The sequence below is a fragment of the Pelodiscus sinensis genome, chromosome 26, assembly GCF_049634645.1.
Source record: "Pelodiscus sinensis isolate JC-2024 chromosome 26, ASM4963464v1, whole genome shotgun sequence".
NCBI lineage: Eukaryota > Metazoa > Chordata > Testudines > Trionychidae > Pelodiscus > Pelodiscus sinensis.
In genome coordinates this window covers 16,818,020-16,830,164 of record NC_134736.1, presented here as the reverse complement: position 1 = coordinate 16,830,164, position 12,145 = coordinate 16,818,020, and the positions used below count along the sequence as shown (strand labels likewise).

At 42.8% G+C, this 12,145-nt stretch overlaps 1 long non-coding RNA gene across 2 annotated transcripts in view; it reads right to left on the bottom strand.

The window, feature by feature from the left end:
* The window catches only part of LOC142820519 (uncharacterized), a 124,243-nt gene that overhangs the window by 34,418 nt on the left and 77,680 nt on the right, over nt 1-12,145 (bottom strand). Inside the window, exon 1 of one of the 2 annotated variants that reach the window (XR_012897742.1) lies at nt 7,919-8,013. The exons of the other annotated variant lie outside the window; for it this stretch is intronic. This is a non-coding gene — a long non-coding RNA (uncharacterized LOC142820519). Of the gene's footprint in view, nt 1-7,918; nt 8,014-12,145 lie in introns of those variants that run through there. 2 annotated transcript variants of the gene reach the window in all.

Below are 12,145 nucleotides of genomic sequence, written 5' to 3'. Positions count from 1 at the left end.
ACTAGGTCAGTTGTTGGTATTCTGTTATATTGTGTGCTTTTAATGGCTACCTGCTTATAGCTACCAAATCATAGTATATATTATGCTAATTTTCAGCATGGCTATGGTAGGTGTACAAGCATATAATAAGTAAGTCTCTGCCAGAAGAGCGATCATGACCTTTAAGAAAAGACACAAACTCTATAAGAGGGGAAAGAAGAGAGGACACTAAAAATAAAGCTTCAGAGGGGTAGCTGTGTTAGTCTCTAATTGAAAAAACTTTAAAAACAAATAGTTCTGCAGCACCTTAGAGACTAGTAAATACAGATGGTATCATGAGCTTTCATGGGCATAACCCACTTCTTCAGATGAACGGTGTTTAAGGGGTCCAGGTTCCAAATACATAATAGAGAAAGAGAGGGGATGGGGAGCGAAAGGAGAAAAAATGGGAAAAGAAGTCAAGTAGCGTGTCCGTGCTAAATGATGCTGAAGCCCATGGAAGATTCCTTAGCCTCCTTTTAGCTTTACTGGGTGAAGTTTGAAGTTGTCCAGGTAAATAACCATGTACATTCATACTACTGTCTAAATGCTTAATACTCCTGATCTGTAATTTCAAACCCACTCTTTGTACCACAAGCCTAAAATTAGAGCGCACAGTTGGTTATGCACAGTATGAACAGGTGACATACACTAAAGGCAAGAGAGGGAAAAAAATCTCATGCAGCACAGTTGACAATTATGCATAGAAGCCTCCTTTTCTTGTTCTACCAAATATCTGAATGAAAACACCTGCCAGCTTAAGTGGTCCAAAGGGAAGTGCAAGGGCTAGTAGTGAGGTTGGTTGATTGACTCTGAATACAAAAAAATGGCATCTCATAGACTCACAGGATGCATCTAGACTGGCAAGATTTTGCGCAAAAGCAGCTGCTTTGAGCAAAAACTTGCCTAGCTGTCTACACTGGCTGCTTGAATTTGCGCAAGAGCACTGACTTTGTAATGTACAAAATCAGTGCTTCTTGCGCAAATGCTTTCATGCTCCCGCTCGGGAAAAAGCCCTCTTGTGCAAGAATACTTGTGCAAGAGGGCCAGTGTAGACAGGGAAGAACTGTTTTGCGCAAAAAACCACCGATGGCTAAAATGGCAATCGGGGCTTTCTTACGCAAAATTGTGTCTAGACTGGCCACGGATGCTTTTGCGCAAAAGCATCCGTGCCAATCTAGATGCGCTTTTGCGGAAATAATTTTAACGGAAAAACTTTTCAGTTAAAAGTATTTCTGCAAAATCATGACAGTCTAGACGCAGCCACAGGCTCTAAGGTCAGAAGGGACCATTATGATCATCTAGTCTGACCTCCTGCACAATGCAGGCCACAGAATCTCACCCACCCTCTCCTGGAATAATCCTCTCACCTATATCTCAGATATTGAAGTCCTCAAATGATGGTTTAAAGACCCCAAGATGCTGAGAAGCCTCCAGTGAGTGTTCTGGGCCCCATGCTACAGAGGAAGGCGATAAACCTCCAGGGCCTCAGCCAATCTACCCTGGAGGAAAATTCCTTCCCGACCCCTAAGAACTGAGTTAATTACATTGTAAGTGGGAATCTTTATTTATTTTATTTAGACTAATTATGATCCTCCAATTTATTTTTATTCATAAAACTCACTACAGCCACTGAACTTTGATGGACTGTCATCTGCTTTCTCCAGTTGTGGGACTGGAATAATTATGGCCAGGGAAAAAGAACAGCTTAGATATATGAAGAGGCTCCTTAACAGTCAGCAGCAGGATTTATAGTCCCATACCACATTAAGAACTGCTCAAGTAGGTAATGTTTCATACCCCTGAAAAGATCAGTTTCATACGTTCATACTATCTAGACAGACATTTGTAATTACTCTCCAGAGAATGTTTTTCCATCAATTATGTGACTATCCCAGCACTATAAAATGTATTACCTAGGTAAGATCAGATCCTTTTTATATTGCTGGATCGCCAAACATTGTTGCTAATATTTACTCTCACAGGAACTTATGTTAAGTGCACACTCCTCCATGGGTGCTTTCCTATGGTGAATTAGCAATAATATATCATCTCTTTCCCACCACAGTTCCAAAGGCCATTCCTTCCAGATTTACTCATCATCTCACATAAATATTGTTACTAAAAATCAGCTTTCTTCACTGGAGCTAATGGGAATAGGAGAAAGAGGACATGGGTCATTCTGTTGATGCTTTCAGTTTTTAATTGCCAGCTCTATTTATTGATTTTGCGTGTCTGCTGTTTACATTCTTTAAATGATTTCTGAGTCATTCCATTTTATCATGGCTGGATGTGCAATTGGCTTGTGAGCATTAATCATTTCAGGGGAGGAGGTGTAGCTCATTCATCTTTCCATTTTGCAGATGTGTCATCTTTACATTACTCTGTGCAGCAGAAATCTGCATGTGAGTGCCACTGAGACAGTACCTTCTGCAATACTGTATTGCTAGATGACCAAATCCTGCTGGGGAGACCCATCCAATAGGCAGCCACAATAACATCTCTGCAAAGACAAGCTGCTTTCAGGTGGCAAGGAAGGAGAAATGCTGGAGGAGTTTCACATCAAACGGCTTGTTACTGGACACATTAGGGCCAATTTGTTAATAATGTCACCCCTAAAACGCACCTCTGTTTCCACCCTGTCGGCTTTGCAAGAGTTTGACTCCACAACACAAGTGTAGGTCCTAATCATGTACAGACATACACAGGTAGTTAATTTCACACCTTCTGAGTAACCTCATTTAACATAAACTGGCAAGTAGACTATTCAGAGCATGTAATGTAAAACATGTGAGTAAGCCTTTGCAGGATCAGTGCCTCTAGTAATCAGCAGTCTGCATAAACAACCTCATTCACACCAGTATTGTAAATTCAAAGCCTGATCCAAGCAAAATTGCATATTAACGGATATGGAGATATATAAGTGTGGGCCATTGGTTTTTATTTTATTTTATTTTATTTTGCTTTTAAGAGAAGTGAATAAGGTGAAACTATTACAATATGAACATACAGAAGTTAAAGGATGTCCATTCTTCACACAATCTAGCAGTAAATAATGGTGTCAGGGGAAATTGATTCAGTGGAACTAATGTTCAGGCTCTTATGGGGAAGCAATTCTGTGTGACCACCGACTGCTATATAACACCAGCCTAGCAGGGCTAAATGTAGCTGGTTAAGAGTCAATACAGGATGTACCATTAGCTAGTAAGCAGCTTTTTTTATTTAGCTGGTAAGAACTGTTTACTGAAGCCATGTTCTTAAAAATGTTTTCCCTAGTATTGAATTTGTTGGTCTGCGTAGGGCAATAATATTATGCTTTTATATGTGATTGCAGGTTTGGGTTGATGGATGTCACCTTTAATTGATTCCATGTGTTCCCAACACTAATATATATGCCTTTAGAATGGGGGTGGGGGGAGACAATCTAACAACTACATGTCTGTGGGCTCTGCTGTATCTGATGCTGCCCTTTCTTACAAAGGTAATAATTTAACTTAACTCCTTCTTATTTTAAGAAAAGTGACAAACTTCTGTGAGCTGGAGAGTGGAAATATTTGCTCCTATCCTCAAACTTATTTTTTTTTTTTAATGAGGCAGCTAAAACACAATCCACTTGTCCCAGAAAGTATAACTCTGGTAGTGAGTTAAACTCTCTCACTAAGTTCTGATTACCTGGACTTTAAGAACTAGTCCTATTTCATCTAATCTATCTAAACCTAGTGTTCTGTATTTAGTCAAGAATATTAAAAGCAAAAGAATCCTTCCTTTGCTATTTTTGACAAGGCAAAACACGAATGTGCTGTGTCTATGGGTGGGTGACTCTCAACTGACAAGAACTCATTAAAAGAAACAATTAAAGTGTGTGTGGACCTTATACTTGTTATTCCTTGGAAGTCTGCCATGTCTCAGTGGCTACCAGTAATATCTGCCCTGCTGTGGGAAATCTTGGCAGTCATCTCATTGGCTATCTTGTATGTAATGTATGGAGCATCTAATTCTTGTCCCTTGGTGACTTTCAATCCTCTCTTGTAGGAAGAAATTAATATAGAAATACTCTGGTGAATCACTCTTGCAAATGGTCCAGTCCTCTGAACACCCAATACGTGTTGCTCAGGGGTATTTCTACTTTGCTACTAGATATTCTCTTCCAAAGATAAAGTAGCTAAGGTATCATGTATCTCGCTTTAACTGTCTTACAGAACTCCCATTGGTTACTATCCCTGATCCAGCACAGATCTCCTCAGTAAGACTCAAGTGTCTTCAGAAAAAGAAGCAAACCATTTACTCCTCTGACAAAATGGGAGGAAAACTTGGCAAGAAGGAGCTCAACGTGGCTTATGAGAAACCAACAGCCCAGAGGGCTGAAGAAGAACCTACAGAGGCTGCTACAGTGAAACCGGAGGAAAGTGCCCACTCTGCTGCAGAATCAATGGGAGCCACAAATGAGAAGAGGGACCAAGATTCCCATGTCTCCGCTGGTGAGACAGACCAGGAAGGAGGCGGAGTCCCTGCAGTGCACCCAGAAGAGGCCTGCAAACCTGAATCCAGGCAGCTAGATGTGGTGCCTAATGAAGAGCAGCTGGTGGCTATTGCGAGTGAGGAAACCACCAAGTCTCCAGAGGCAGACTCTGCCCAGCTTCTGAAAGTCTCTGCCCTTAATGATGTTGAGAGCAGACAGGAAGGGAATGCTGAATAGCTGGAATCCCCCAGCACCTGAATGCCAGCAACTCCATCCAGTTTCCATTTCAAGACCAACTTTAATGAAGAGATGCCTTCCGCAGAGTGACCCTGTCAACACTAGTAGCACTCCCTGCATCTACCATCTCTGAGACTGTAGCTGTGGCAGAACATTTCAATCCTTCCAGCAACTCGCCAGAGTGAAGTGAAAAGAATGAGCAATACTACTTAAAAACTGCCTGTGGTGTGTGGCTACATCACCAGGGAGGAGCTGTATCCCCAGGTCTTAGCCAAAATGTTTGTGCTGTGTAGTGAAATGGGCAAATAACGTAATGAATCTCTCTCTGTGTAGGCTACCAATTGCATGAAGTCCTGCACCTTTAGGTTTGGACTACCTGAGTGTGTCACATTTTAGTACTTGAACTAACTTCACTTCCTCAGTGCACTGTTATGTTTCTCTGTTTAATGTAGGTGGTATTTCCAATGGATTTTTACATCTTTGGCATGGTGGTACTTTAAAAAGCAACTCGTTTTTACATATAAAGACCAGATTCCCCTTGGTATTCTAAGTACTTGAAGTCCCTGGAGAATTTCTCTTAAGAGGACCTCAAATATTTCCTCTGTGTACCGTGAAGATCCTGTGAGTTAATGCCTAGCTTTACTTGTGCCAGGTCCTGTCTAAGGCATCAACTGCCACCACTTCAGTTAAAGGCTATATGATGTTAATATAATTGTTCATAAATTAGTAGGCTCTTTACAATGAGTATTGTCTGTACCATAGCAGGGCACTGGAGTCTTACAGAAGTGTATGTATACAACCTGACTGGATGACTGGTATATTCTAATGTTGTCAATAAATGTCACTTTCTAGCTCCGTGTCTGAAATCTATGGCTGGTGTCTGCCTCTAGAGAATGAACTGCAGCTGTGGACTGCCAAATTATATGTTCATGAACATGGCTTTAAAAGCCAATCAATGTTCTAAATATTGCATTTTTGCGTTCAGTGCTATAGAACAAACAGTAAAACTGTCAGTGACATTCTGAAAACCTGGGCTCTGTTAATAGTCTTGTCCCTCAACTCTGATATGTGTTTCATATTCAATGAAGGAAATTACTCTAGGCCTGTCCTCTGTGAGTGTAGTGCTGTATCTTAAGCTAAGTGCAATACAACTATAATGCTGTACAATTTAATAGCATAACTGTTTCAAGGGATTCCACTGTATTTTTTTTATATGCAGAGTTTCTGAGAAGAATTTACTAACTACTTTCTCGACTTGTAAAAATCTGGCCCACCCATCTGCTGAAGTAGATAGGCCTCTACTCTGCCATGGCCAGATATTACTGTAAGTTGTTCTAAAAAAAAGGGCCCCCTTCTTCCATAAATTCATTTCTGATTTCTGAGTTGAGAATAAAAGTTAGAATGAAACAGAGGGTCAGGATGTGACTTGCTACCTGTCTCTGATACTTCTGACTCAAGCTCTTATCTTACTCAAACTTCATTCACTTACCATCACAAAAGTGTTTCACTGTACTGTCAATCTTCCTCTTTTCCAATCTGGCTTATGTTCTGCCTAGGGATTGGTTATTTAATTTCAACACAATGTAAACAGCACTTGCCTCATTCTCCTGTAGTCCTAGCACACTTCAGTCCATTAATCAGTTTTCCCCCTGGTGTTACTGTTCTCTAACTCAGTCTCTAACTGCAGCCTCATTGTCTCTATTAGTGAGAGAAGATGAGTAGAACCTGTTACTGCCCTGAGTCCATGGTAGTTTGAAATATGTTCTGATTGGTTATGAATAATTCCATGAAGTTAATAGAAGCTTTCTGGAGTTACGTGGATGTAATTAAGAGTATATATGGGCATCTCTCTTCAGGCAGCCTCAGACTCCCTGTGACTTTATTTCAGCTCCTCAATTCTAATATTCTAGTTGTCTGGATTTCCCTTCTTAATTTTTCTGCTATCCTTTCAAACTGTCCCCTTCTCCCCCCCCCCTCCCCCCCGCCAACTTTACCCCTTCATTTCCATCAACATCCAACCTCTGCACTATCCTCTGACTCCTTTGACTTCAGCATTGTCTTTATCTGCTGAGTGATGCCTCTTTCTTTGGCTTGTCTTGATTTCTTAAATACCTTCCCCTCTTCCCCCCCCCCCCCTTTTTCCCCTTCTCATGGCTTACAAAACTCCAGAGGATTACTTTACCCTTCTTTCTCCACTCTAAAGTGCACCACCAGTAAATTCATCTGTTTCTATGTTAATATTTGTTGCCATTCTGCTTTGCCTTTTGAAAGCTATTATGACATGTACGTAGAGGAGTTAAGCTCTGCTGTTGAAATCCTGACCCTCTAAGTTAGGGGGGGAAAAATCTCCAATTTAACTTCTGTGAGGTCAAGATTTGGCCTTGTATCCTTAAAAGGGCATGATTAGATAGGGCCTTGACTTTAACCTGATTTTGCCAATTTATCTCTATAAGTGGTCTGGTGTGAAATATTTGAGTTTGTTTTTTTGCAAACAGTGAAATTAACACCAAATATTTCACTTAAGGAGGAAAAAAAAATCCTGATTTTCATCATAACAAATTCAGCTGTTTTGATATAATTACAACATGCTTTGTTGGAAAAGAGTTGCAAAAATGGCTCCTTTAATAAAAAAACATTGATTTTAAATAAAAACTTTAGCAGCTCTACTATCTGTACCTGGTTTTCTGTTTTCAATCATGCTGACCTAGTCTTGAAACAACAAGTCTATCTAACTATTCAGTAGCCAAGTATAGGTTAGCTGGTGTACACTAGAACACATTTGGTGGCCAGAAGAGCAGGTCCACAAACATAACAATTAGCCATCTCTCCCCATGGAGATCATGGTCTTAAAGCTGCAACAGATGAAGGAGCAGAACAAACCAAGATGGGGACTGTTAGCACAGACCAGTGCCACTTATGACTTTTAGCCAATCAGCAGCAGTAATTGCAACTTGTCATTTTCCCTTTCCGTTATCAGACAGTAGATTCCAAGCACCCTTTATTTTTCTAAGTGTAGGATGAAATCTTACAGATTCCTCTGCTTTTATAAACCACTATATACATTCATACTGCTATCTAAGATGTTTAATTAACTTGATTCATAGCTTCTAACCCACTTCTTGTTCCACAAGCCTAAAATTAGAGCACCCACTTAGCCACATATACAAATTATGAACAGGTAAGAATACAGGAAAACTATCTCACCAAACACAGCTGTCAATTATACATTCATGTGCTCTTGAATGTGTGTTAACATAGAAGTCTCCTCCTTTTGTTCTACCGAATATCGCAGAGAAACCACCTACTTATGAAAGTAGTCTAAAGGGAGGATAAGGAAAACTGGCACTAAGATTGGTTCTTGCCTGTGCCCTCTGCATGTGACATTCTATCCTAGTTGAACTGCATGCTAGGCAGCAGTCTATTTTTGGACTAAGCAGTATATCCTGTTTGCTATTCTCCTACAAAAGATTCCCTAGATCCACCAAACTTTGATGACTGCTATCCCCATTCTAGAGTGGTTAGACAGTAATAGTTATAACCAGGAATAAAAGAACATGTTAGCGACATATAGCAGTTCTTTTACAGTCAGCAGTAGGATTTATACTCCCAGGCTACATCTAGACTGGCATGATTTTCCGCAAATGCTTTTAATGGAAAAGTTTTTCTGTTAAAAGCATTTGTGGAAAAGAGTGTCTAGATTGGCATGGACACTTTTCTGCAAAAAGTGCTTTTACGGAAAAGCGTCCGTGCCAATCTAGCCACGGTTTTGCGCAAGAAAGCCCTGATCGCCATTTTCGCAATCAGGGCTTTTTTGCGCAAAACAATACCGCATTGTCTACACTGGCCCTCTTGCACAAAAGCATTTGCACAAGAGAGCGTTTTTGCAAATGGGAGCAGCATAGTATTTCTGCAAGAACACTGACAATCTTACATGAGATCGTCAGTGTTCTTCCGGAAATTCAAGCAGCCAGTGTAGACAGCTGGCAAGTTTTTCCGCAAAAGCAGTTGCTTTTGCGAAAAACTTGCCAGTCTAGACACAGCCCCAGGATGCGTATATACTGGCAAGGTTTTGCGCAAAAGCGGTTGCTTTTGAGCAAAAACTTGCCAGCTGTCTACACTGGCCGCTTGAATTTGCACAAGAACACTGACGTTCTAATGTAAGAATTCAGTGCTTCTTGCGCAAATACTTGGACGCTCCTGCTCAGGGATAAGCCCTCTTGCGCAAGAATACTTGCGCGAGAGGACCACTGTAGACAGGCACCTTAATTTTTTGTGCAAGAAAGCCCGATGGCTAAAATGGCCATCGGAGTCTTCTTGCGCAAAAGTGCGTCTATATTGGGCACGGATGCTTTTGCACAAAAGCATCCGTGCCAATCTAGATGCTCTTTTGTGGAAATACTTTTAATGGAAAAGCCTTTCCGTTAAAAGTATTTCCGCAAAATAATGCCAGTCTAGATGCAGCCCCCATTGATTAGGAGCTCCACAAGTAGGTAATGTTCATATCACTACTATGGTTATCCAGATACACATTTGTAACTGTTCTCCAGAAGACTGTTCCTTCTACAATTATGCAACTATCCCACTACAGGCAGTCCCCGGGTTACGTACAAGATAGGGACTGTAGGTTTGTTCGTAAGTCGAATCTGTATGTAAGTCGGAACTGGCGTCCAGATTCAGCTGCTGCTGAAACTGATCAGTTTCAACAGCGGCTGAATCTGGATGCCAGTTCTGACTTACATACAGATTCAACTTAAGAACCCCAGGCATCCCCAAGTCAGCTGCTGCTGAAACTGATCAGCGGCTGATTCCAGGAAGCCCATGGCAGGGGCTTCCTGTAGTCAGCCACTGGTCAGTTTCAGCAGCGGCTGACATGGGGATGCCTGGGGCAGAGCAGCTGGGGTGCTGCTGGGTTGGTCCAGTAGCGCCCAGAGCAGCGCTACAGGACCAACCAGCAGCGCCCCAGCTGCTGTACTACAGGCGTCTGGAGCAAAGCCGCGGAGCACGGGGGCAGCGGGACAGCCCAGACGCGCCGTGGCTGTCCTGCTGCCCTCGGACTCCGCCGCTTTGCTCTGCTTTGCTCCCCGTCCCCCTGGTCCTGCAGACCAGGGGGACGGGGAGCAAAGCGGCAGAACACGCGGGCAGCGGACAGCCCAGACGCACGTCTGGGCTGCCCGCGTGCTCCGCCGCTTTGCTTCCTCTCCCTGGTCTCCGTAAGTCGGATCCGCGTAACTCGGGGACTGCCTGTACTATTAAATGTATGAACTATAAACCATCAACACATTTGTCCATTATTGGGTCTCCAAACATTTTAAGGCTATGTCTACACTGGCACCGGCCACTCTTGCACAAAAACTTGCCTGTCTTCACTAGCCGTGTTTTCTTGCGCAAGTAAGCTGACGTTCTACTGTATAAAATCAGGGCTTCTTGCACAAGAACTATGATGCTCCCGCTCAGGAATAAGCCCTCTTGCGCAAGAGGCCGGTGTAGACAGGCAACATGAATTTCTTGCGCAAGAAAGCCCGATGTTTAAAATGGCCATCAGAGATTTCTTGCGCAAGAGAGCATCTACACTGGCATGGATGCTCTTGCGCAAAAGCACATGCCAATGTAGACGCTCTCTTCTGGAAGAGTTTTTGCACAAGAAATCTTCCACAAAAGAGTTCTTGCACAAGAAGCTGCCAGTGTAGACGTAGCCTTTGTGTAGCCAGTGTGTTGATTTTGTCTTATATTCACCCCCTCTGACCCTTCTAGAACCCGTTGATAAATGCAACCGCGTAGTGCATTCGCAATAACATATATGAAAGTAAACCACATTTCCACCAAAATTCACAAGCCCATTCCCTCCAGTTTTACTAGTCTCCTCACTCACACATTTTGATGCAAAATATCTTCTGTCCTAGGAAGTAATGATCAAAGAAGAAAGAGAGCACTGTCCATCTTGGTGGCAGTTGCAGCTTTAAATTTTTAGCTATAAGTGTTGAATGATTTTAGGTATCTACTGTTTATAGTCTTTAAATGAACTCTCAACTGTTCCTTTTGTGTTATTGAACTGGGCTTTAAAAGCTAATAAAAATAAAAATCAGCAGGCCACATATATATTCCCTCATCCGTTTCTATGTGACTTGACTTGATCTCGGTTTTACTCGTTTTACATGGCTACGATGTTGGTATGTATATTTAGCCACATATGCAAAATATGAAGCGGTGTCATGTTTGTATATGCAATTTGTTCTGAACATAGCCTTTAGTTTCACTGGAGAGGGAGGCTGTTTAGCATTCCTCTTACTTCCTCTTTCCATTTTGTAGATGTGCCCTATCTACTTTGCACTGCCCCTCAGAAATCTGAATATGAATAGTGCAGCAACAGTGACTTCTGCAGTACCCTGTTGCAGCTGCTCAGACCTTCCTAAGGACATCCATCCAATCTGCAGCCACAATAAAAGTTCTGCAAACCCAAGTCACTTTCAGATGGCAGAAAAGGAGAAATTGTGTTGAGTTTTCACATCAAACAGATGGTTACTGGACAAAGCTAGTGAAACTGGCTTAAAAGAAATCACTCCTGGGACACAATTCTCTGTTTGCAGCTGGCTGGCTGTGCAAGAGTATGACTCAATGTATATATACATGCTTCATTTTGCACCTATGAGTAATCTCATTAAATTCAATGGGACTATTCACGCTATGAAAATTGATACATGACAGTAAGTCCTTGAGGGATTGGTGCACCTCAGTTACCCCCCGTTTGTTTGGACAGACAGGGTATGTCTACACTACAAAGTTAATTCGAACTAACAAACGTTAGTTCAAATTAACTTTGATAGCCGCTACACATGCAAACCGCTAGTTCGAACTTAATTCGAACTAGCGGAGCGCTTAATTCGAACTAGGTAAACCTCATTCCACGAGGACTAATGCCTAGTTCGAATTAAGGGCTGTGTAGCCACTTAATTTGAACTAGTGGGAGGCTAGCCCTCCCCAGCTTTCCCTGGTGGCCACTCTGGGCACCACCAGGGAAACTCGTCTGCCCGCCTCCCGGCCCCGGAGCCCTTAAAGGGGCACGGGCTGGCTACGGTGCCCGTGCCAAGTGCAAGCCTGCCAGCACCCAGCCAGCAGACCCTGCACCTGGCACGGTACGAACCAGCCACTCACTGCCACCCAGCCCTCTGCCTCTTCCCGGGGCCAGGTTGGCGGCTCCCAGGAGCTTGCCCAGGGCCGCAAGAGGTGGGCGCCCACCTGGTCTAGTGTGGAGATAATGGATCTCATCCACGACCTCCGCACTAGGCACAGGAAAGTGGCCGTCTAGGGCAGGAGAGCTGCCAGCCTGGCCACCCAGGAGCAGGTTTGCATGAAAATCAAGGTGGTCCAGTGAGACCCCCGACTCTGAGCCCTGAGCTTAGAACAGCCATACTGGGTCAGACCAAAGGTCCATCT